Consider the following 25,399-nt stretch of genomic DNA (forward strand, 5'->3'; position numbering starts at 1 on the left):
GTCTTGCATTCCTGATTTTAGCAGTCTGAATCTTTCCTCCCTTTTTTTCTTTGATCGGTCTACCTAGGGGCTTATTAATTTTGTTGATCTTTTCATGGAAACGACTCTTGCTTTGGTTGGTTTTCTTTTATTCTGTTAATTTCTGCTCTGGTCTTTATTATTTCCTTCTTGTTGATTGCTTTGGATTTAGTTTGCTCTCTCTCCAGTGCCTTCGGGTAGAAGTTTAGATTATTGATTTGCGAGCTGTCTTCTTTCAACATAGGCAGCTGTGAAGTCCCTCTAAGTATTGCTTCGCTGCATCCTGTAAGTTTTGGTTTATCGTGACTTAATTTTCATTAACCTCAAAGTGTTTTTCTAGTTTCGCCTGTGATATTTTCTTACCCATTGGTTATTTCACGGTATGATTTTTAGGGGCGCCTGGGTGGCTCAGTCGGTTAAGCATCTGACTTTGGATCAGGTCATGATGTCTCAGTCTGGGAGTTCAAGCCCCATGTCGGGATCTGTGCTGACAGCTCAGAGCCTGCTTAAGATTCTGTCTCCCGCTCTGCCCCACCCCACCCCTCACCCCCCGCCCCCCCCATTCATGCTCTCTCTTGTCTCTCTTAAATAAATAAACTTGGGGCACCCGGGTGGCTCAGTCAGTTAAGCATCCGACTTCGGGTCAGGTCATGATCTCACGGTTCATGGGTTCGAGCCCCACGCCAGGCTCTGTGCCTGGAGCCTGCTTGGGATTCTGTGTCTTCTCCCCCTCTCTGCCTCTCCTCTGCTCATGATCTGTGTCTCTTTCTCTCAAAAATAAACATTAAAAAAAATTTTTTTTAAATAAACAGGCTTCAAAAAAAGTATGCTTTTAAATTTCCACATATTTGTAAATCCCCAAATTTCCTTCCGTTACGGATTTCTAATTTTTCTTGTGGTCAGAGAACCTACTTTGTATGGTTTGAAATTCCTGTTAATTTAATGAGGCTTGTTTTATAGCCCAACATGTGGTCTGTCCTGGAGGATGATCCCCATGTACTGAGAAGAAAGTCTGTTTTACTGCTCTTAGGTGGGGCTCTCTCCACACGTCTGTTGGTTCGGAGCGTCGCCCAAGGGTTTTCTTTCTTTGTTGTTTCTGCCTGGTGGTTGTATCCATCGTTGATAGTGGGGTATTGCTGTCTCCAACTACTGTTAATTGAATTTTCCGTTTCTCCCTTTTTTTCCATCAGTTTTCGCTTCGTGTACTTTGGGTCTTATTAGTAGATGCATGTGAGTTTGTAATTGTTATCTTGTTATAAAACGTTCCTCTCTAACATTTTTGTTTTAAAGCCTGTTTTGGGGGATATGAGGGCAGCCAGTCCGGTTTCCTTATAGTTGCTATTTTATTTTGCATCCTCTTACGTGCAACCTACAAGCATCTTCGCATCTAAAGAGCGTCTTCTATAGACAGCATCTAGTTGGGTCTTGTTTTTTTTTTTTTTTTTTTAAGTTTTAATTTAAATCCCAGTTAGTTAGCATCCAGTGTAATATCGGTTTTAGGCTCAGAATTTAGTGATTCGACCCTTCCATACACCAACCACCACCTGGGGTTCATCACAACAGATGCGCCCCTTAATCCCCATAATCTGGGAGCCCATCCCCCCCCCCCCCCCCCCCCCCCCCCCCCCCCCCCCCCCCCCGTGACCGGCAGCTTGTTCTCTATCGTTAAGAGTCTGTGTTGGTTTGCCGCTCTCTTTTTTTTTTTTTTTTGCCCCCTTTGCTCATTTGTTTTGTTTCTTAAGTTCCACATATGGGTGAGATCATGTGGTATTTGTCTTTCTCTGACCTATCTCCCTTAGCATAATCCACTCTAGCTCCAATGTTGTTGCCAGATTTTATGATTTTTTTATGACCCAGTAATATTCCATTGCGTGTATGTCCCACACGTTCGTCCGTTCATCAGTTGACAGATACTTGGGCTGTTTCCGTAGTTTGGGTGTCGTAGCTAGTGCTGCGACAAACATCGGGGTGCACGTGCCCCTTTGAGTTAGCATTTTTGTTTTCTTTGGGTAAATACCTAGTATTGCAATTGCTGGGTCGTGGGGTGGTTCTATTTTTAACTTTTTGAGGCACCTCCACACTGTTTTCCGAAGTGGCTGCACCAGTTTGCGTTCCCACCAACAGTGCACGAGGGCTCCCCTTTCTCTGCATCTTCGCCAATACCTGTTGTTTCTTGTGTTTATTATTATTTTTTTTTAATATATTTTTTTTCAACGTTTATTCATTTTTGGGACAGAGAGAGACAGAGCATGAACGGGGCAGGGGCAGAGAGAGAGGGAGACACAGAATGGGAAGCAGGCTCCAGGCTCTGAGCCATCAGCCCAGAGCCTGACGCGGGGCTCGAACTCAGGGACCGCGAGATCGTGACCTGGCTGAAGTCGGACGCTTAACCGACTGCGCCACCCAGGCGCCCCTGTTTGTTATTTTTTTAAAACGTTCTTTATTAGTGAGAGAGCGAGACAGAGCGTGAGCGTGGGAGGGGCAGAGATAGAAGGAGACACAGAATCTGAAGCAGGGTCCAGGCTCTGAGCGGTCAGCACAGAGCCCGACGCGGGGCTCGAACTCACGGACCGTGACATCAGGACCTGAGCCGAAGTCGGACGCTTAACTGACTGAGCCACCCAGGCGTCCCTCTTGTGTTTTTGATGTTAGCCATTCTGACAGGCGTGAGGTGGTATCTCACTGTGGTTTTGATTGGTATTTCCCTGATGATGAGTGACGTTGAGCACTTTTTTAAGGTGTCTGTTCGCCATCTGGATGTCTTTCTTCGGAGAAGTGTCTGTTCATGCTTTCTGCCCGTTTTTTAGTTTGGTTTCATTGTTTGGGTGTTGAGTTTAATAAATTCGTTATAGATTTTGGATACTAACCCTTTATCTCATATGTCATTTGCAAATACCTTCTCCCATTCTGTCCGTTGCCTTTTAGTTTTGCTGATTGTTCCCTTTGCTGTGAAGACGCCTTTTTATCTCGACGAGGCCCCAAATAGTTCATTTTTGCTTTGGTTTCCCTTGCCTCTGGAGACGTGTTGAGTAAGAAGTTGCTGCGGCCAAAGTCAAAGAGATTTTTGCCTCTTTTCTCCTAGGATCTTTATGGTTTCCTGTCTCACACTTAGGTCTTTTACCCATTTTGAATTTATTTTTGTGTGTGCCGTAAGAAAGTGGTCCAGGTTCATTCTTCTGCGTGTTGCTGTCCAGTTTTCCCCACACCATTTGTTGAAGAGACTGTCTTTTTTCCATTGGCTGTTCTTTTCTGCTTTGTCGAAGATTAGTCGGCCATGTGTTTGTGGGTCTATCTCTGGGTTCTCTGTTCTGTTCCGCTGATCCATTGTTTCATGCCAGGACCATACTGTTTTGATCACTACAGTTCTGTACTCAGGTGATGCCTCCAGCTTTGCTTTGCTCTGTCAAGGTTGCTTTGGCTATTCGGGGTCTTTTGTGGTCCCGTATAAATTCTAGGATTGTTTATTCTAGCTCTGTGAAGAACGCCGGTGGTATTTTGATAGGGCTCGCGGTGAATGCCTAGATGGCTTTGGGTAGTATTGACATGTTAACGGTATTTATTCTTCCAACCCATGAGCATGGGATGTCTTTCCATTTCTGTTGCGTCGTCTTCAGTTTCTTTCCTCAGTGTTTTACAGTTTTCAGAGCACAGGTCTTTTACCTGTTGGTTGGTTGGTCGGTTGGGTTTCCTCCTACATATCTTACGGTTTTTGGTACAGCCGTAAATGGGATTTATCGCTCAATTCCCGTTCCTGCTGCTTCAGCATCGGTGTATAGAAATGCAACAGATTTCTGTACGTTGATTTTGCATCCTGTGACCTTGCTGAACTCATGGATCACTTCTGGCAGTTTTTTGGTGGAGTCTTCCAGGTTTTCTATAGAGCGTCGTGTCATCTGCAGCTAGCGCGAGTTTGACTTCTTCCTTGCTGATTTGGATGTGTCTTATCTCTTTTTGTTGTCTGATTGCTGAGGCTTGGGCCTCTAGTGCTGCGTTGAATCACAGTGATGAGAGTGGACATCCCTGTCTCGTTCCTGACCGTAGGACGGTGTCTGTTTATTGGAACTGTTTAATCCGTCCACGTTCGTTCGTTCGTTCGTTCATTCATCTCTCTGTCGTCTTTTTTTAGAACTATCTTTTTTTTTAAGTTTATTTATTTTGAGAGAGAGAGAGAGAAAGCGTGAGCAGGGGAGGGGCAGAGAGAGAGGGAGAGAGAGAATCCCCAGCAGGCTTCTTGTTCTCAGCACAGAGCCTGATGCAGGGCTCGATCTCCCGAACCGCGACATGACCTGAGCCTACCTTGTCAGACGTTCGACTGGCTGAGCCACCCAGGCGTCCCCTCTATCTGTTTTTAAAGTAGGCTCCCCGCCCAACGTGGGGCTTGAGTTCACAACCCCGAGATTAAGAGCCACACGCCCTCCTGACTGAGCCCGCCGGGCGCCCCTAATCCACCCACGTTTAATGTCATTATTGATGTGGTTGGAGTTCCGTCTGTTACTTTCCTTTTGTTTTCTGTCTCGTCTTTGGTTCCTCTCCTTTACTGCCTTCTTTGGCGTGAAGTGAATGTTTTCCAGTGTGATGTTTTAATGCCCAGAACGGTTGTTCTCACTTTACGTTTTGAAGTATGTTCCAGTGTTGGCTGTCGCTCTTCTCAGATACATCTTATCAGAATTCCCGGTAGGATTTGAAGCAAATCGATGCTGATTTCTTTCGCACTGAGCTTCCTTAGGATTAAGCTCACTCGGTCCGTGAAAGAGCCTGGGGGGCTCAGGGGCGCTCCTGTGCCCGTCCGTCTGCCCGCGTGGTGTCCGTCGTTCGTCCGTTCCTCCTCGCCCTCGGTGAGACGAGCGTGACAGAGCCCTCGCGGGACCGTCGCACGGGAAAGTGTCCGCGAGGTCCTGCCCCCTCCGGCCCGGGCTTGGGAGGCCCCGACGCTGCGTCATCACCCTCTCTGTGGTTTTGGCCTCTTCTCCGTTGCCCCGTCTAAGCTGACTGGTTGGTGGCTCTGATGCTGTCCCAGGGTTCCAGATCTGGGTCACGCGTCACTCCCACTCGAAGGCAGGCAGGCAGGCAGGCCGGTCTTGGGTGTAAGGCGGGCCCGGCGGTGAACCTGGAGACCGGTCTGCGGCAGGTGACACGGGCGGTCCCAGCGTTCTGGATACATTCAGGCGGGGCTCCGAAGTGGTGGGCGAGCTCTGATGTGTTCATTTTCCAGGGTGCTGGGTTTTTTACACTGTACCTTTATGAAGTAGAATTCCCGGGCCGTCCGCTCACCCTTTGAAAGCGCGTAATTCCGAGGCCCCTGGGGGGCTCAGTCGGTTAGGCCTCCGGCTCTTGGTGTGGCCTCAGAGCACGCTCTTATGGTTTGGGGGTTCGAGCCCCGTATCAGGCTCTGCGCTGCCGCTGCGGAGCCTGCCTGGGATGCTCTCTCTCCCCCTTCTCAAGGCTCGTCCCCTGCTCTCTCTCTCTCTGCCTCTCTCAAAAGAAAGAAACTTACACAAAAATTAAATCGACAGAATGTGTATTTTTGGGAGAGAGAGTGAGCGTGCGCGAGCAGGGGAGGCGCAGAGAGAGAGGGGACGGAGAAGCTGACGCAGGCTCTGTGCCGGCAGCAGAGAGCCCGACGCGGGGCTCGAACTCACAAACCGCGAGATCATGACCTGAGCCGAAGCGGGACACTTCCGTGACTGAGCCACCCGGGCGCCCCAGGCTCGCGGTACTTTAAATGTGAATTAGGTAGAGCGGGCGCTCTAATGGTTTGGCTGAAGGCTTACTCCCAGGACTTGGCTCTTGTCTCCCTGGATGGACCAGCCAGTTGAGCTGCTGGAGGGCGGGGTCCTCTGGGTCCCAGGCACAGCTCTGCACGTGGGCTCCAAGTACGCTTTGGTCTTACAAAGGTCAGCGCAAGTATTCCCACTGGAGGCACAAGTCTGGGTGGGTTACGAATTGCCCCGGACCCTACCACCCTGGATCTTGGCCCCGGCTCTCCGGGTCATTGCCGTGTCCGGTGGACTGTGTCTTTCCGTTCCCCTGACCGCACGCGCCTTCGTTTTTGTTGGGGCGTGTGTGCTTTTCTCCTTGGATTCCGTGGATTCTTTTCTCTTTAAGCGTCACTGCAGTGAGCGTCCTGGCTGCTGGTTCTTCGAGGTGGGCTTGTGAGTGCGGGCGCTTGGAGCGTGGACGCCTTTTATATCTTGAGGTGGGTTGCTCGTTTGTCCCCGGGAAGGCGGTCGGGGTCGGTGCTCCCACGGTGGCTGGAGGTTCTCGTCGTACGGACGGCAGCCCCAGCTTCCGTCTGTCCTTGTCATCTGTCACCTCCCAGTCGCCTCTTTTTTGAATTACCGGTTCGTAGCCGCTGCCCACCTGTTAAACTGGCGCGCTTGTGTTTTTTCTTGACTCGCAACGGGAGTTCTCAAACCGTTTGATATCTTTGAACCGGGCCATTCTCGGGTGGGGTGGGGAGGGGGTGTCCCGGGCACCGTGGGGTCTGAGCAGCATTCCTGGCCCCACCCGCTGGATGCCAGGAGCCCCCCAGTGTGGCAGCCACAGATGTCGCCAGATGTCGTCTGGGGGCAGGATCGCCTCCGGTTGAGAAAAGCATCTTATAATAACCTTTCCTGCATTAGGGCTGTTAGCACCCTTTTGTGTCACACATTTTTTTTTTGTTTTTTTTTTCTCAGCTTCCCATTTATCTTTCAGCTTTATTTTTGATGTGTTGGTACATAGAATCTTTGCAAGTTTATTGCCAGATTTGTCTTTTCCTGTGTCTGGTCTTGTGACCTGCTTGGAGAGGTCTCCCCCTCCCCCCGCCCCTCACTAAGATTATAAAAACGTTGGCCAGCGTCTCCCTCCTTGGACTCTTGGGACGTTCACGAAGGCCCGCAGTCTGGAGGCTACGGGGCAGGGGAGCGCCGGGGCTTTCACGTGTCTCCCTATTGGTGGGCTCGGCCCCCCTTGTGCTTGCGGCGTGGCCTCAGACAAGTCACTCCGCCTCCCCGTGCCTCAGTTTCCTCCTCCGTGAAATGGGCTGCGGTCGCAGTACCCGCTTCCCAGGGTCGGGGCCGGTCAGACGTGCCGGGCGTTTAGAGCCGTGCCGGCACCGGGGTTAACTGTGCCCTCTGCGTCGGCCCTTCCCCCCCTGCTGTCATCTCACCCCACCGTGGGCTCCGAGGGACGGCCCAGAGCGGACTCCAGAAGGAGGGTGGGGCTCGGGGAGGCCAGCGAACCTGTCCAGACTCACCGGGGCCGGAAGGGAGGAGCAGGGCCTCTCTGGGCACATGACTCGTGTACCTGCGCGTGGCCCAGCCCCGGCCCCACCCGCTGCCCACGCACAGTCACAGGGCACGTTTGTGGAGACCTAGGAAGATTGTTTGGTTAATGATTATGGTTTTACGTGGTGACTTACGGAACACCTGAGACCTCTGCGTGTGAATAAAGAAAGGGCTGGTGTTCCGAGCCTCTGCTGGGCCTCTCTGGCTGTGCAGGGAGCTTGCTCGGGGGTCCCCGAGGAAGCTGGCATCCGGCCCTCTCTCTGTGTGGCTCCAGCCCCTTGCCCGTGGCCGTGGGCCAGGCGGACAGGTGGCCTTTGTCCGCGCTGCTTCCCGGACCCCGTGGAGCCGAGTGGAGACGTAGGTGGGCTGGCAGACCCCGTGTTTGCTCCTGACGCGCGAAGCAGGTGCCTGCAGCCGAGTCCGCGGCTCTCCCAGCTCCAGGCCTCCTGCCCAAGCACTCCCGCCTGTGGTTACTTTTCCAACCCGGGTGCTTCCTCTTTAATTTTTGCTGTGAACGTTTTTAGAGGCAGATTTTCAGATTTACGGAAAAGTTGCAAGAATAACACAAAGAATTCCGGGATGCGTTTCTCCCGAGTGTGAACGTTTCACTCGTCTGCTCTGTTCCTCCTCTCTCTCTCTCTCTCTCTCTCTCTCTCTCTCTCTCTCTCTCTCCCTCCCTCCCTCCCTCCCTCCCCCCCTCTCCCTCTCCCTCTGCACTTTCCCTGAGCTGTTTCAGAGAGATGCCCCTTTACCTCGAAATACTTCCGTGTTCAGTTCTTCCAGACAAGACAATCTGTCTTCCCGACAACTTGTCAAAATCAGGAAATTAATTCTCGAAATTCTCAAGAGAGAGTCTGGGATCCCACACCGTGTTCAGTTGTCAGACTGGTTTTGTTTCCTTTAACCTGGAACCGTTCCTGAGTGTGTTTGGAGTTCATGACTTTGACCTTTGGGAGAAGACAGGCTGGTTATCCTGTGGGATGTCCCTCAATGTGGGTTTGTCTGACGCTTCCTCCCCGTTACGTACTTTTGGCAGGAACATCCCACAAGTGACCTTCTGTCCTTCTTTGTACGTTGTATCCGGAGGCCCCTGGGGTCAGTGTGTTCCATGTCTGGTGATACTCACCTCCATCTCTGGGGTAAGGAGGGATCTCTGTCCTAAAGTTACTACTTTTCCAATTCGCACTTGGTAAGTTTCTCGCGGGGAGATAGTCTGAGACCACGTGGACGCCTCTCACTCCTCCAGCGTCCACTGTCGGTCTTAGTGGCCCTTGTTGACTCTGGCCAAAGGAGGATTGATTCCATCGTTCCTTTTGCATTCGCTGATTGGTTTTCCGCCGTAAGGACAAGCTGTCTCTTCTTCCCCGTTTGTTTGTTTATATCCGTGTGGGCTCATGGATTCTTACCCGATTCAGTAGGTTGAGATCCGGTGCCGTCATTATGTGTTTGGTTGCCCCAGCGGTCCCAAATTTATCCAGAGGAAGAGCCGCTCGAGGTGGCTCGTTGTGTCCCTTGGCATGTCCTCGCCGTTCCGTGCGTGCTTCCTAACTTTGGGACACAGTGGGTGTCCCAGGCCCGTCCTGTGCTCTCCCTGCCCCTCCTCTGGGGTCGACCACTTCTCCACGGAGCCTTGTTCTTCTTGTGGACGGTGCCGTTCGGAAACCAAGATCTGGGTGTTTCCTGTGCTCATTGTCAATGGGGTGTCTGTGCTTCTCGGCCCTCTCGTTGGCCAAAGCTGGGAATGATTACCCGTGTGCGTGTATTGGCATTCCGATGATACGTATGTGTATATCACACACACACACACGTTTCTACTTCTGGCATACGCACATATCCACGCCGGTGCCCGGGGGTTCACGTTGAGATTTCCAGGCCCAGTGCCCCCCCCCCCACACAGGCTCCTTGCTGTCTTCTGCGTTCCTACGTTATAACCCCCTCTCTGTCAGCAAGAACTCGGCCTCATCACCAGCTGTAAGAGAAGCCTGTGGAGTAGAAGTTAATAATTCGTTGGATCTTTTATTTCCAAGGCATATGGTTGCAAAATTGTGGTTTTTTGAAAATGTTTGTTTATTTTGAGAGGGAGAGAGAGAGCACGAGTGGGGAGGGTCAGAGAGAGAGAGGGAGAGAGAGAAAATCCCAAGCAGGCTCTGCACCGTCAGCACAGAGCCTGACGCGGGGCACGAACCCACAAACCGCGAGATTATGACCTGAGCTGAAGTCGGACACTTAACCCACTGAGCCACCCGGGCGCCCCTTAAATTTTTTTTTTTAATGTTTGTTTATTTTTGAGAGAGACAGACAGACAGACATAGTGCAAGCTAGGGAGGGGCAGAGAGAGAGGGAGACACAGAATCTGAAGCAGGCTCCAGGCTCCGAGCTGTCGGCACAGAGCCCGACGCGGGGCTCGAACCCACGAACCGCGAGATCGTGACCTGAGCTGAAACCAATAGTTGGACGTTTAACTGACTGAACCACCCAGGCGCCCCCAAAATTGTGTTTAAAAGTGGCCTGGGTTAGTCTTCCTTTTTTCTTTACTGTGGTTCTATTATTTACCTGAAATCTGGCTTGTGTTTATTTGTAGTATTTGTTAGAGAATTCCTCCCCGTCCCCAACTCTTGTTGATTTCATTCATTCATTCACTCATTCATTCATCCAGGAGGCGGGACGTTAGCAGGACTGTGCAGAAAGACGTCTGGAGACAGATGCCACCCCTCCTTGCAGGGAATGATCTCAGTCGTCTCTGGCTTATCCTTCCACTGCCCCTCAAAAGAGCAGACGTGTGTGTCGTCTCCTATCCCCACCTTTTTCACGTTAAGTGTGGCACAGTAAACTTGAACTCTGCGCTTTTCACTGAAGGGCGTATCCTGGAAGCCTCTTCACCTGGCCATGGCGACGTCCTCTTCTGCGCACAGCCGCGTGGTGTCCACCGTGGGGCGCGGCACACTTATTTCAGCCTCCCCTGTGTCTGGGCGTTTAGGTTGTTTCCAGTGTCTTACAGTTGTAAACGGCGCTGCAGCGAAAGCCCTGGCATATAGGTGCTTTTGTATTCGTGGGAGAGCATCTTCGGGGTGAATTTCTAGCAGCGAGATCGCTGAGCCAGAAGTGAAGCGTAGATGTGTTTCGTCAGCTTCTGCCCAGTTCGCTTCCAGAGGGTAGTATGGGTTTACTCCCATCGGCCCTGTGGGATGACAGGTCTGGTCCCCCCAGCCTTACCAGCAGGATGTGCCGTGTGGTTTTAATTAGCATTTCGGGAACGATGAGGGAGGCTGAACAGTATTTAATATGTCAGAGACCATTTTTACATCTTTTCTGTGAACTGCCTGCTCATACTTTTAACCCCCTTTTAAAATGTTTTAAATTTTTATTTATTTATTTTTAATGTTTGTTCATTTCTGAGACAGAGGGAGACAGAGCACGAGTGGGGGAGGGGCAGAGAGAGAGGGAGACACAGAATCCGAAGCAGGCTCCGGGCTCCGAGCTGTCAGCACAGAGCCCGACACGAGTCTCGAACTCGTAAACTGTGAGATCACGTCTGAGCCGAAGTCGGATGCTCGACCAGCTGAGCCACCCAGGTGTACCTTTTCCACCCCTTTTTATTTTATTTTATTTTATTTAAAAAAAAAATTTTTTTTTCAACGTTTATTTATTTTTTGGGACAGAGAGAGACAGAGCCTGAACGGGCGAGGGGCAGAGAGAGAGGGAGACACAGAATCGGAAACAGGCTCCAGGCTCCGAGCCATCAGCCCAGAGCCCGACGCGGGGCTTGAACTCACGGACCGCGAGATCGTGACCTGGCTGAAGTCGGACGCTTAACCGACTGCGCCACCCAGGCGCCCCTCCACCCCTTTTTAAAATTTTTTTTTTTTTCAACGTTTATTTATTTTTGGGACAGCGAGAGACAGAGCATGAACGGGGGAGGGGCAGAGAGAGAGGGAGACACAGAATCAGAAACAGGCTCCAGGCTCTGAGCCATCAGCCCAGAGCCTGACGCGGGGCTCGAACTCACGGACCGTGAGATCGTGACCTGGCTGAAGTCGGACGCTTAACCGACTGCGCCACCCAGGCGCCTTTTTTTTTTTTTTTTTAAATTTTTTTTTTCCACCCCTTTTTAAATGGGATTTCTTGCTTTTCCTCCCTTGTAAAACTCTCACATACATTAGGGAGGTTAGCCACGAGCCCTTTGTGGTATTTTTATAAATATTTGTTCTGAGTTTCACCAGTTGCATTTTGACTTTTTATTTTTTTATTAAAAAAAATTTTTTTTTTTCAACGTTTATTTATTTTTGGGACAGAGAGAGACAGAGCATGAACGGGGGAGGGGCAGAGAGAGGGAGACACAGAATCGGAAACAGGCTCCAGGCTCCGAGCCATCAGCCCAGAGCCTGACGCGGGGCTCGAACTCACGGACCGCGAGATCGTGACCTGGCCGAAGTCGGACGCTTAACCGACTGAGCCACCCAGTTAAATATTCTCGCCCCGAGTTAAATATTTTTTGTAACGTTTATTTATTTTTGAGACAGAGAGAGACAGAGCATGAACGGGGGAGGGGCAGAGAGAGAGGGAGACACAGAATCGGAAACAGGCTCCAGGCTCCGAGCCATCAGCCCAGAGCCTGACGCGGGGCTCGAACTCACGGACCGCGAGATCGTGACCTGGCCGAAGTCGGACGCTTAACCGACTGCGCCACCCAGGCGCCCCTAAAAAAATTTTTTTTAATTATTATTTATTTTTGAGAGAGCGAGACAGAGCATGAGCGGGGGAGGGGCAGAGAGAGAGGGAGACACAGAATCTGAAACAGGCTCCAGGCTCCGAGCTGTCAGCACAGAGCCCGACACGGGCTCGAACTCACAGACCGTGAGATCATGACCTGAGCCAAAGTTGGACGCTTAATTTACTGAGTCCCTCAGGTGCCCCTTTTTAATAAAAAAAAAAAAAAAAAAAATTTTTTTTTAATGTTTATTTATTTTTGAGAGAGACAGAGACGAAATGTGAGTGGGTTAGGGGCACAGAGAGAGCACGCGTTTTGACCTTTTAATGGGGGGTTTTTTGTTTTTATTTATTTGCCCTGAAGCAGTATGTGTGTTTTGAAATAATTTTTTTTTTTAATTTTTTTTTTCTACGTTTATTTATTTTGGGGACAGAGAGAGACAGAGCATGAACGGGGGAGGGGCAGAGAGAGAGGGAGACACAGAATTGGAAACAGGCTCCAGGGTCTGAGCCATCAGCCCAGAGCCTGACGCGGGGCTCGAACTCCCGGACCGCGAGATCGTGACCTGGCTGAAGTCAGACGCTTAACCGACTGCGCCACCCAGGCGCCCCTAATTTTTGATATAGTAGAGTTTATGGATCTTTCTTTTTCTATCGTGTCTGGATTTGGAGTCCTAATTGGAAAGGCTTTTCGGTGCTGAGTTGGAGGGGGACTCCGCGTGTTTTTTTCCAGCACTCGTGTGATCACCTGCTTTTCATGCAGACCCCTCATCCATTGGGATGTACTGTCTGACTGCCTTTTCCTAAAGGGCTGCCCAGTTGACCCAGCACCGTTGATTGAAAGTCCATCCTTACCCAGTGCTTCGAGATGTTACTCTTGTCTCCCTCCCTGATCTGTGGCCCCTAGCCGCCAGAGGAGGTCACCGTTGAGAAAGACACGTACGAGCACGCTCGCTCCTTTCCAACATGTGAAGTGCGTGCCGTGGGTCCCGCAGAACAGGGCCGATCACCTCCAGGCATCTCACAGCTCGGGGCACCAGGCCAGAAGCTTCCCAGGCCCTGGCGCTCCCTCAGAAGTCTGTATTTAGCACCCCCCCCCCCCCCCCCCAGGTGCCAAGGTGTTGGCCGCCTTTCATGCTCCAGACCCTGCAGAGGAGGGTCCTGTAGAGGCGTCTGGGCGGACGGGGAGGCCGTGTGTCCTGAATGTAAAGGCAGCTGGTTGGTAGGAGGTGGGCGTTTTCTAAAAAAGAGGTGTGGCCAGGTTCCCCTTCAGAGACCCCCCGCGCGGCCACCGGGAGCACAGGTCGGTGAGGGTGTCTTGCCACCCCACGTGTCATCAGATCTGCCCGCTTTCCCCGAGGGAGCCTCTGTTTTCCTTTTTTTAAAGTTTATTTTGAGAGAGAGCGAGAGCGCATGGGAGAGGGGCAGAGAGAGAGGGAGAGAGAGAGTCCCAAGCAGGCTCGAGCCTGATTGTCAGCACAGAGCCTGACTCGGGGCTCGAACCCCAGACAGCGAGATCATGCCCTGAGCCGAAATCAAGAGTTGGATGCTTTTTGTTTTTTTGGAAATAAATACTGTTTTGTAAAAATGTTTATTTTTGAGAGAGAGAGCACAAGCAGGGAAGGGGCAGAGAGAAGTGGGGGCAGAGATCCAGCACTGACAGCAGAAAGCCCAATGTGGAGCTCGAACCCACAAATCATGAGATTATGACCTGAGCTGAAGTTGACGCTGAAAAACGACTGAGCCACCCAGGTGCCCCAGGCTGAGTGAGCCCGTAACAAGTGCCATTTGTAGAGGGCTTACAGTGTGCCGGGGACTCCTTTAAGTGCTTATGTCGGTTGCCTTATTTAAGCCCCCACAACTGCATGAGTAGGGCATTAACATGGTGACCCCACTTTACAGATGAGGAAACTGAGGCCCAGTTAGGAACTTGCCCCAGCTCACATGACTGGAGCTTGACCCAGGCCTCTGGAGCCTGTGGTTGTCCCCACGACACCACCATGCTCTCCAGGGAGAAAGTTCGTGAAAACGGAGGACAGAGTGTGAAAAGTGTCATCATTTCAGGAACAGGCCCCGACTGCCCTGTTACCACTTTCTCTGGGGTTTTGGCCTCCTTTTTCCTCCCTTGCTCTGTGGCTGTGGTGTTGGTGTTGCCTCTAGAAACCATTGCCTAATCCGTGGTCACAAAGGTTAATTCATGTGTCGTCTTCTAAGCGTTTTATAGATTGAGCTCTTGCGTTTCGACCTAGGATCGATTTTGAGGTGAGTTTTGCATGTGGTGTGAGGTAGGGGTTCACCTTCATTCTTTCTCGCACGGGTGTCCAGTTGTTGAAAAGAGTGTTCTTTCCCCTTCGAATGGTCTTTGCAGCTCCTGGAAAATCAGCTCGCTTTACAAGTGCAGATTTATTTCCGGGGGCGGCTGGGTGCCTCAGTCGGTTGAGTGTCCGCCTCTCGACGGCTCAGGTCACGACCTCGCGGTTTATGAGATCAAGCCCCCATCGGGCTCTGGGCTGACCGCCCGGAGCCTGCTTTGGATCCTCTGTCCCCCTCTCTCTCTGCCCCTCCCCTGCTCATGCTCGAGTGCTCTCTCTCTTTCGCACAAGAAATAAACAATTAAGACACAAGTGTGGATTTATTTCTGGACTGTCGATCTCTTGTGTCGATCTCTGTGTCCGTCCTCGTGCTGGTGCCACACTGTCTAGTTTACTGTAAGTTTTGTCATCCTGAGTTGTGTCTGCTGCTGGGGGTGGGCAGTAAGGAAGGTAATGTGGTTCTTACGTCTCCACGTAACGAGACCAGACCCTTCTTCGTCAGGATCCACACAGCCTGGGCACCCGCCACGTCCCTGACTGAGCCATCACGACGTCCACGGTTGGGTTTCAGTGTCCTTCAGGATATGGAGGGTTTGGTGCGAGGCTGTGAGTAAGAGGGTCTTTGGCCAGTATGGGAAGATCGATGAGACGTGTCGCTTCCTGGCCTCTTGCAGACAGGAAGGAGCTGAAACTTGGGTTCGGCAGCCTGGGTCTTCCGTGGGTCCTGAAACTAGCTTGCGGTGTGGTGTCAGCTTGCTTTTCTTCGCTTATCGGTCTGGATCTTTTTACAGCCACTCTCTTCTTCCAGCTCAAACCTGCTGTGCAGCGAGCTTCAGAGGACAGAGGTAAAGGTTGGTTTTTTTTTTTTTTTTTTTTTGAGTTTTTATTTGGAAACAATTTTAGACGGATTGAAATGTTACAAAGACAGCATCCAGAGTTCTCGGGTACTTTTCAGCCACCTCCCCGCTGCTAGCATGGAACATAACTGCAGAATAACCCACACGAAGCAGGCAGCGCAGAGCAAGGGTATTTACCAAACCACGGCCTTTATTTGGATTCCGCCAGCTGTCACACGCGTGTCCCCGTTCTGCCCCAGAGCCCCACCCGGGACCCTGTATCGCGTTGAGCCGTCACACCTCTGGCCCTTCGGGGCTGGGACCGTTTCCGTCTTTGCTGATCTCTTGTGACCTCGATGCTTTTGGAGAACGCTGGTCGGGGATCCTGCGGGACGTCCCTCAACTTGCCTCGTGCCCGGTGTTCTCTGGGGTTCGGATGCAGGTGACGCGGTGTGGGACAGGCTGCGTTCTCTGTGCCGCCAGCCGCTGTGTCTCTTTGCCGGTGGGTGACGTCAGCCCCCATCCCACGGTTACGGTGGTGCCGCCCCCCGGGAGTCTGCAGGGAAGGGTGCTGCTTTTCCCTTCGGGACTTTGAGACCGTGCAGATGCCTTGTGTCCTCTCACACCTGTGCCCGTCCGTGGCGGCACCTGTTGGGCGTCTCCCTGCGCTGGTTTTTACTGTGACTTCGTATTACTCCGGCTGCTCCCCCATCTGTGAATTGGAATTCTCTTGCGGAAGAGGGCGGCCCCTTCTGCCTCATTTGCGGTATGTTTTGAATTTTGCGCCAGTGAACATTGAGGAGCATTTATTCTGTCCTGCGCGTTGTAGTCCGGCACCGTCACCATTCTGTCGCCTCAGTTGCCCTTGGCTTTGGCCATTGGGCGCTCCTCGACTGGGGTCCTGTGTCCTTCCTTCGTGACCACGCCCTCTAGGGAGGGTTGCTTCCTTCCTGCTCCTCCGAGGTGCTGGAGATGCTCTCTCGGCTCACCTTGTACATTTCCTGCCTCAGCCCCGGAATAGGACACCTCTCCACGTTGGAGAATGGTATTTGAGAACGGTGAGCTGGGTGTCGGGGCCTCTCCTGTCAGTCGACAGAGCTCGGAAATGGGAATCCGAACCCACGCATGCCTCCGTGCGCGCCTGTGTTTATTTCTGCGTCCATCTGTCTGTATACGTACGTTGTTCAGAAAGCCGGAGTTCATACTGATCTGACGATAGTGTGTTCAGGTCGGTGGACCTTCTGAGGCTTTGGGGGTCTCCCTGTCTTGTGAGGGGCACGAATAGCCCCTGTAGGCTTGGGTGGAGAGCAGGGGGTGCCAGGCCCCTTTTGAGGGCCACCTGGGGCTCGTGGCCGTGGACGAGCAGGCAGAGTTGGGCGTCCGGTCCTCCTGGCCAGGTAGCTGAATGAGTAGGTGAGGGCTCCCTTCCCATCTGGCCCGGAGGCTGCCCAGTCAGCGCTCTGCCTCCCAAAACCCGGGCCCAGCTCCAGGGCACGAATGGGCAGTGTGGTCTGGTGTGGGCCAGCCCTCCAGACCTACCCTGAGGGTCAGCCCCGGACAGCTGAGAGCTGGTAGGACCAGGGGACTCCGGGGTTCCTTACCCAGCCAAGCGGGGGGTTCCCCAGAGAGGCCACCAGGTGGTGGCAGTCCCTAATGCCTCAGCCTTGAGGTGCAGCTGGCTTTTCCTGTTTCCTGCTGCTGCTTCCTGGCCCCGCCTGCCTGCCCTTTGCGGGGGGGGGGGGGGGGTGGGGGGGGGTGGGGGTGGGTGAAGCGAACACCACCCAGCCTGCTGCTTCAGCCTCTGCGTGCCCGCGGTCAGAGTAACAGCCTCTTCCAGTGGTCAGATTGTGCCTTTTTAAAGGAGGGATGGTCAGACGGTGCCTTTTAGGGACAGCGATGTCTGATGTCTCAGGTCGCCACTGCAGGCTCTTACCTTGTTGCAACCGGACTCCCCTCCCGGGTTCTATTCTTAGCGCCCCAGATTTCCCGGGGCCCACAGTGAGGTCAGCGGCTGGGCCGGGCCAGCCTGGGCAACAGGAAGCATCAAACCCAGCCTGCCTGGCCCGGGCCTTTCTGTTTTGTTTTTCTTTAAAAACGTTACTTAGACTTTATTTTTTAAAAGCATCTTGCTGGGACAGAGAAATTGAGAGTGCTCCCCGCACCCCACGCGGTCTCCCCACTGGGACCTCCTCTCAGGCTGGAGCATTTGTTGCAGTTAATGAACCAATGTTGATACATTCTTAGTAAGTAAAGTCCGCACTCTGTTCAGCTCCATGCTCCGTGACAGTTTCGAGAGGCCCGGGCAGGGGTTTTCTAGAAGGCCCTTCCTTGGGTGCGTCTGCGGCTTTTCTCATAGTGAGACTGGGGCGATGGGTTTAGGGAGGAGGACCCCCTGAGTGAAGCGCCCTCCCTCTGACACCACCCTGGGGGTGCATGCTGTCACCACGGTGTTGGCCATGGTCCCCCGGCTGAGGTGGGCCGTCCAGTGTCTCCACTGTAAGCTCACTCCCTTCCCTGTTCCCATGCTGTCCTGTTTGGGAGGCTGTCACTGTGCCCAGCCCACGCTTCAGGGCCCTGAGGCCAGGCTCTGGCATCCCAGCACCTCCAGGGTGGCTGCTGGCCAGCCGTGGGGGGGGGGGGGGGGGGGGGTAGGGGACGCGGCCCCTGAAGGAGCAGTGGAGGTGGGTGGGCCTGGCCCCTTGGTCACTGTGGACATGGGTCAGGGTGGACAGAGGCTGTCTTTGGGCTGTGGCCACAGAACTGGGGCCCGACCCCGGCCTCCCAGCTCGGGGGTCAGTGCCGTTGTCCCCCGGAGCAGGAGGGTAGTAGGACCCATGGTCTTGGTGGCCCGGCAGCGCTGGGTCTGTCCAGCTGAGAACCACGGGCCCCGGTTGGTGGTCTCTGCCTTTCAGACCACGTGCTGGTGGGTGTGGCCCATGCCCAGCTTGGGAACAGCCCGTGCAGAGACCGTCACGAGCGAGGAGGGAGACACGTGATCCCCTTGACACAGGAGCAAAAAAGCCCGAGGCCAGCAGCTCGCGGCCTAGAGTCCGCTCGGTCAGTGGAAGTGAAGAGATCTCTCCACGCCCCTGAAATGCGGGAAATGCACACAGAAGCCACCGTGTGAGTGTCCCTGTGCCGCTGTAACGGGGAACCACGCTTCGTGACTGAAAACCGCGCACACCGATGCCCCCGATCGGGAGGCCGGGACGCGGGCACGGGTGTCACGGGGCTGCCGCCGAGGCGTGGGCAGGGCCGGCTCCGTCCGGTGGCTCCGGCGGGAGTCCGTTGTTTGCCTGTGCGGCTTCGAGGGGCACCACCTTCCTCCTTCCCAGGGTGACGGTGCGGCCTCTGCTCCTGTTGTCGTGTCGCCTTCTCTGACCCTCCTGCCCCGCCCGTGACCCAGGGTCATCTTCCCGGCCTGAAGGTCCTTAACCTGCAGAGTCCCCTCTGCTGCGGAAGGGAGCGGGGCCTCAGGTTGCAGGGATGAGGGCTTGAGGGCGTGGTCATCCTGGGGGCTGCGCTCTGCCAGCCACACCTCCAGGGAGGGGTCCTCAGCCCTGAGCCTTGCCTCCGGCAGGTTGGCAGGTGCTAGCGGGGCTGTGGAGGGGGAGGCAGCTGCGCGGGGCGCAGGCGCAGGCCGGGGAGGCCTCGGGAGTTTATTTACCTTGCCCAGAAGAGGGGCGCAGCCCGAGGTCGGGCAGTCCCACAGCTTGACGCTTTCAACCCAGGGGTCTGACCTGGGAAGAGACCATGTGATCTGTTTAATGGGGTCGTGCTCAGGAATTTAAAAAACCCGACAAAAATAAGAGAAAACGTGGGAGCATCCGGGAGAGCTGATAGCCCGGGTTGTCCAAGGTGCCGGGGCTACCCCGAAGGTTGGGCGTCTTGTCCTGTGTCCACTCAATAGTGTTGGGGTGTCTCTGTGCCCAGCGGTGCATTCACTGGCTCGGACCCTGCCCTCCGAGGGTCTTGGCCCCGTACAGCCCCTGCTCTGTCCTCTGCCTGTGCTCTCCGCCTGCCGGGGGTGTCATCACTGGTCGCCAGACATACGTGTTGTCCCTGTGACTCTCCTCCTTGGAGGGGTGCCTTTCTGACTGGGGGGCTTTGGAGGAGGCAGAACTTCTTATAAACCTCTGAGGAGCTACCTGAATCTTAAGGTTTGCAGAAGCTCCTTTGGTTTAATTTGATTGTCTCATGGAGCCCTCACTTCGTCAGCTACTGATTTTTAGGGGCTGAGCCTAAAACGGGCAGTTGTTGCAGGACTTCAGTGGGGAAAGTGCTTACAGCTATGATTTTACTGTTCTTGCAAATTGGCAAGGATTTGGAAATGTCTGGGTAAAGGCAGTATCCTTGGGCTACATGCAGCTGTTAGAGGTAGAGTCTGGAATTGAGATTTAAGCATGCGATCCGTTCATCGTGCTTTTATTTTGTGCACCGTAGGAACCATCACCCTTGCCGGGACCTGATAGAAACCCCTGCCAGCTACGGGGCACCTGTCCTCCGCGGCCTTGGCTCTCCAGTACGACCGGGACTTTGAAGTAAGTGCTCGGGCCCTAGGCCCAGGTGGCCACAGGAGAGCGAGGCACTGAAGGCCGCGGCTCCCCCCGGGGCAGCCCGTCAGGCCTGCACGCACGCTGGGAGAAGGCGGCTGCTGTTTGGCCCTGAGTTCAGGGGTGTCCGGGGCCCGGGAGCCTTTGCACAGAGGAGCCCAGAACCCTCGGGGTGGCTCTGCTGGCCGCTCCTCCTCACGTTTGCGCTCACGTTTGCGCTCCCGTCCTTCGGCGTCCGAGCGACAGTGCCGCGCCTCGCCATGGCGCATTTCGGGGGACGCGGGCATTGCCCCGCTTGAGCTGCCCCATCTGCGTCGTGTGGATCAGGACCTGGCTCATCCAGGGGCACGTTCACCCCAAACCACGCCCTGCAGGAAATGGTGACCAGTCACAGTGGAGAAGTGTCGGGGGGGGGGGGCTCTAAAAATGGAGAATTACTTTAAAATACTTTTTTTTTAATGTTTATTTATTTTTGAGAGAGAGGGAGAGAGGAGGGGGGAAGGACAGAGAGAAAAGGAGAGAGAGAATCTGTGCTGTCCGTGCAGAGCCCGACGTGGGGCTCAAACTCCCCAACCGCAAGATCACGCCCTGAGCTGAAATCGAGAGTCGGGTGCCTAACTGACTGAGCCACCCAGGTGCCCCTTAAAATGCCGTTTTTAGAAAAAAACGTTTCTTTATTTATTTTGAGAGAGAGTGTGCACATACCTACATGTGCGAGAGACAGAGGGAGAGAGAGAATCCCAAGCGGGCTCCTCACTGTCAGCACAGAGCCTGACATGGGGCTCGATCCCACAAACTGTGAGCTCATGAGCTGAACCGAAATCAATAGTCAGATGCCTAACGACAGAGCTACCCAGGTGCCCCTTTAAGATATCTTTTGGGCTGTTGTATACCTAGGTGACTCCGTCGATTAAGTGTCCAACTTCGACACAGGTCACGATCTCGCCGTTTGTGGGTTCGAGCCCCACGTCGGGCTCTGTGCCGACAGCTCGGAGCCTGGAGCCTGCTTCCGAGTCTGTGTCTCCCTCTCTCTCTGCCCCTCCCCCACTCACACTGTCTGTCTGTCTGTCTCTCTCCTCCCCCTCTCTCAACAAATAAATAAACATTAAAAAATTACGAATACAATACGATAAAATACCTTGAAAAGAATCGCATTGCCCAGCTGCTGCGGGTGTTCACTCCGGGCATTCTGCCTCCTCCTGTACTTTTCTAATAAACCCGGGACAGAGGGTTTTAAAGAGGTAGCCTCAGATGGTGGGCCAATGGTGGGCTCGTAAGAGATTGAACAACCTCATCATCTCCCGGCTCACATCTACAGAGCGGGTGTGGCCTGTGAGGGGTGACCGGCGGCAGGGGGTTGGCCAGTGTGGGGCGAACAGTCCTGTGTGCTCCTGGCCATCCCACGGTGGCTTTCCCTGGTGCCCCGAGAATGGCTACCTCGTGTTCAGTGTTGGGCTCCCAGGCCGTGTAGCTAATTGGGCCAAGCGTGGTCTGGAGTGTGGCTTTTTCTGCTCTGTCGTGATTTAGGAAATCAGGGAGGTGGGCAGTGGAACTCAGGTCCCCCGTAGGAGAGGTGAAGAAAAGGTTTTGTTGCTTAAGGGGTGGACTTCAGGCATCTGGGGGTGGGGTCAGCTAACTGGTCGGTGGACCGATCTGGCCCTCTGCCTGTTTTTGCAAGTAAAGTTTTATCGGCACACAGAGTGCGGCGTGCCTGGACAGATCGCCTCTGTCAGCTCGAGCTCGAGAATGGAGAGTCGAGCTCGAGAATGTAGGTGGGAATATTCACAGTGTGATCCTGTACAGAAAAGGTGTGTCGGCCTTGGTCTGGGTCAGTTTGTCGCTTGCCGGGGCCGGATGGGCTAGGCCTTCGTGCACGGGTTCGGAAACGATCTGCTCTGTGTCTCCGAAGGCATTGCTTTTACTCTTAAAGCTTGTGCTTTGTCGGAAGACGGCCAGATCTCCAAAACGTGGCCATCTCTTTGTACCCAGATCAGTGTGGCATGTTCTGTGTGCGTACCTCGTTCCGTGCGGTTAGATTAACCTTTAGTGGTCCCTCGCTGCGGTCATCCTGACCTGCCCTCTCCCTCGATCAGCCCATTTTGTAGCTGAAGAAACTGAGCGCCACGACTGAAAAGGTTCCCTGGCGGAGGGGGAGACGTGAATTTAGACTCCTGGTTCCTTCTTCCAAAAGGCCTGGGGCGTTCAGGGAGATTAGAATCCTTGAGAGAAAGCAGACCAGTTCCCTGTGGTCTGGCAGGTCCCCAGCAGGCTACCTTGGGCTTTGCAAAAATTCGTCCTCAGGGAGACAGAATTCACATACCGTAACAGTCACCCTTTAAAGTGTACGATACGGTGATTTTTATTTAAATTTTTAAATTTTATTATATATTTTTAAATGTTACTTATTTTTGAGAGAGAGCACAAGTGGGGGAGTGGCTGAGAGAAGGGGCGACTCAGCATCCGAAGCAGGCTCCAGGCTCTGAGCCGTCAGCACAGAGCCTGACGCGGGGCTCGAACCCTTGAGGCCTGAGATCATGACCTGAGCAGAAGTCAGACACTTAACCGCCTGAGCCACCCAGGCGCCCCAGTACAGTGATTTTTTAGTATGTATGCAGAGCTAGGCAACCATCTGATTCTAGGGCGTTGTATCCCCCCAGAAAGAAACCCCTCCTATAATGTAAACCCGTGCGTGAAGCAGTCACTGTCCCTCCCCCTCCCCTGGCCCCCACGAGTCCCTTTCCTGTCCCTGGATGGGCCCGTTCTGGACGTCTCACCCACGCGGACTCACACCCCGCTTGGCCTCTCGGGTCTGGTTCCCTCCCTGAGCGTCACGTGTCCGGGGTCCGTCCTTGGGGCGGCGGGGGGGGGGGGGGGGGGCGCCTCGCTCCGGCTCCTGGCTGATCGCGTTCCCACGCGTGGGGGACACACCGGGTGTAGCTGTTCATCAGTCGATGGGTATTTTGGTTTTTTCCCCTTTGGGGGTGTTACGAACGATGCTGCGGTGAACGTTCACTACAGGTTTCTGTGCTGACGTGTGTTTTGTTTTTCTTGGGTGGACACCGGGCGTGGGGTTGCTGGGTCACGTGGTCCCAGCCCTTGCGTCACCTTTTCAGTTACTGCCACGCTGCATTCCACAGTGGCCGTGCCACTTCCCATCCCCCCCCCCCCCCCCCCCGCAGCCGTGCGCAAGAGCTCCTCTTGGGACAGCCGCCACCATACCCGGGCCCGCTAGCCCCACCGTGAACTTGCAGGCCGAGGTTGTCGGCGGGGGTCGCCTGCACGGCCCCCGCCGCTGGCTGTCCCTGGGGATCTTAACCCTGCAGCGTAAGGGTGGCTCTTTCTGCTCCGTGGCCCCGGGCCGCTGTCCACGTCTGCTTAGGTTCGGCGACAACAGGGCCTGCGGACCACCGTTGGTAGCCCGGTCCCGTTTCCGACGTTCTAGAAGCTGTGCTCCTGTCTGGGTGAACGTAGGCGGATGTGCTGGTCTTCCCGAGATGTGCCCCACAGCAGAAAGCGCCCAGGTTGGAGGGACGCGGGGACTGTTTCTTTCTTTGCACGACGGACTTTTCACACGGCACCTGAGCGGCCTGAGTAGTGCCTCCCGAAGGCGCACGCGGCCCGCTCGCGGGAGCCTGGCAGTGTGTGTGCTCCCCCGCGTGGTAAGAGGGACTTGCTTGGCAGACGGGGTTACCTGAAGGCCCCCGAGATGGGAGATGTTACTGGATTATCTGGGGTCCCGGTGCCAACACCAGGGTCGTTGTACGAGGGGGGCCGGAGGGCCGGAGGCAGAGCCGTGGGCGGACCCCGTGCCGCTGGCTGTGAGGGTGGAGGACGGGCCGCCGGCCAGGGATGCGCTGCCCCTGGAAGCCGGAAAAGGCAGGGAACTCCAGAGGGGACGCCCCGGCCTCCTGGCGTCCTGCCTCTGGGAGGCGCTCTGCCTGCTCGGTCCCCTTTTGTCTCCGTGGCCGCCTCGGACGGGCCGGTTCCGTGGCACCAAGGCCGATCGAGTCTGGCATCCTCTGTGGAGTCCGTGTCGTCCCGGGCTGTGCCCAGCACTTCTGCCCGCTGTCCGCCCTGGTCAGCCGTCCTCCTGGGCCCCGTGCTCCCGCCGGCCAGTGCTCTCCTACTGCCTGGAGGCCCGCATGTAGAGCCCTCCCGACGTGTGGTGCCGTGGGCCCGAGGGCAGGCAGGGTGAGGGTTCTGTGACACGGGGGTCGGCCGGGTCCCCAGCTTGCGGGCTCTGTGAGGTCAGGGATCGTGCCCGTGCCTCGCGGAGAACCTGGGGCCTAGTTGACGCTCCCCGAGGAGGAGGAGGAGGATGTGGAGGACTTTCTAGTCTCTCTTCCTTGCCGGACCCTGACCACACGCACAGGCACCTGGCCCTCTCTGCAGCCGCTTGTGGGACACAGTGACACAGCACCGGGCCCACACGGGGGACCAGATGAGGGGGGTTGAGGGGGCTCTTGTGTCACCTCTGCGGTAGGTTCCCCCTCGAGTCCTGGTGACGCAGAGGCCCCTCCTGGGGAGCGATCGCGCTCCAGGGCCTGACTGCCGTCGCCCCCTTTCGGGAGCTGTCCTCTGCCAGCAGGAGCCGTGCCGAGGTGGGGGCAGGCTGGCTGGGGGTCACTGGGCGTTTCATCCGATGGCCAGACCTCCTGGCCCGGAGCCTGGCAGGGGCAGGTAGAGGGTGAGGGGTTGGGGGGAGAGAGGCCCCTTTGGGGCAGGGGATGGGCCTCCCCGAGAAGGACTGGGGTTCCCAGGGAACTTTCAGACATCATGTTCATGGAGCCCCAGCTGCTTCCCAAGACAAGGGTAGTTAAGTATTTCTCAAGGTTATATTTCCTCACAGTTAACCTTCATCGTAAGGTCACATTTGCTCAGAGGACATACTTTCAGGCATGTTACATATCACAACCTCAGAGGTGCAGATTCCCCCCATCCACATCCTGGAAAACGTCTGCCATCCGACCTCATAACCCGTTAGGGTCAGTCTCTGAGCCCTTCAGTCAGAAAACCTGAGGCTGCGTCCTGGAGCAATCCTCTCCCCTCTGGTTCCGGTTTGCGGATTGCTCACTGGCTGTGGGGGCCCCACCCCTCACGTGTTTGTCCCCACTCTGCGGGGAGGCTTCCGGGGCTCAGTGCGCCCCTCTATCAGGATCCAGGGGGCTTCTGTCCTGGGGCTGGATTCCAGATGTGGGGACAGCCTTCTTCTGCTCCTGACCAGGTGGCAGCTGGGGCAGGGGGGGTGGGGGTTGCGGGCGGACGAGGGCGCCAGGCCGTGTAGGGCCCGTGGTGGCCGAGGACTCCTCGGGGTCGGCCGGTGTCTCCCCCCACAGCTCACGAGTCCCTGCGTTGAAAGACCCCCGGGTGGGGTGCCAGGCCTTCCCCGGGCCCAGGTGACCGTGACTCAGAGAATGGCCCCGACCCAAACAGGCAGCGGGCAGCCCTGCCCAACGTCGCCCTCTTGCGACACATCCCTGGGCTGACGATGCTTGTTCCTCTTCCGGGTGTGGGGAGGAGCTACCTGGGGTTGCCCCGACAGCCGGGCGCTGCCCTTACGTACTGCGATCGTTGGTCCCGGGTGGCCGGGAGGGCATCAGGCCAGGAAGGCCCGCGGCATGCGGGGTCCCGAGCAAATGACTTGAAAGACGTTAATAACTTGACGGAGATAAACTTCACGTACTCGGAATTCGCCCATGGGAGCG

At 55.0% G+C, this 25,399-nt stretch overlaps 1 protein-coding gene and 1 long non-coding RNA gene across 2 annotated transcripts in view; one reads left to right on the forward strand and one right to left on the reverse strand.

Annotated features, from left to right (window-relative positions):
* The window catches only part of KDM4B (lysine demethylase 4B), a 130,603-nt gene that overhangs the window by 10,446 nt on the left and 94,758 nt on the right, over positions 1–25,399 (forward strand). Inside the window, 1 exon segment of the mRNA XM_030292681.1 lies at positions 19,585–19,682. The gene's annotated coding sequence lies outside the window, so the exon portion shown is untranslated.
* Positions 19,551–25,353, reverse strand: LOC115499278. The gene is made up of 3 exons (XR_003964099.1): positions 22,469–25,353; positions 20,833–21,834; positions 19,551–20,062 (listed from the first exon to the last, which is right to left on the reverse strand). It is a non-coding gene; the product is annotated as an uncharacterized LOC115499278 (long non-coding RNA).

The sequence above is a fragment of the Lynx canadensis genome, chromosome A2, assembly GCF_007474595.2.
Source record: "Lynx canadensis isolate LIC74 chromosome A2, mLynCan4.pri.v2, whole genome shotgun sequence".
Classification (NCBI taxonomy): Eukaryota; Metazoa; Chordata; class Mammalia; order Carnivora; family Felidae; genus Lynx; species Lynx canadensis.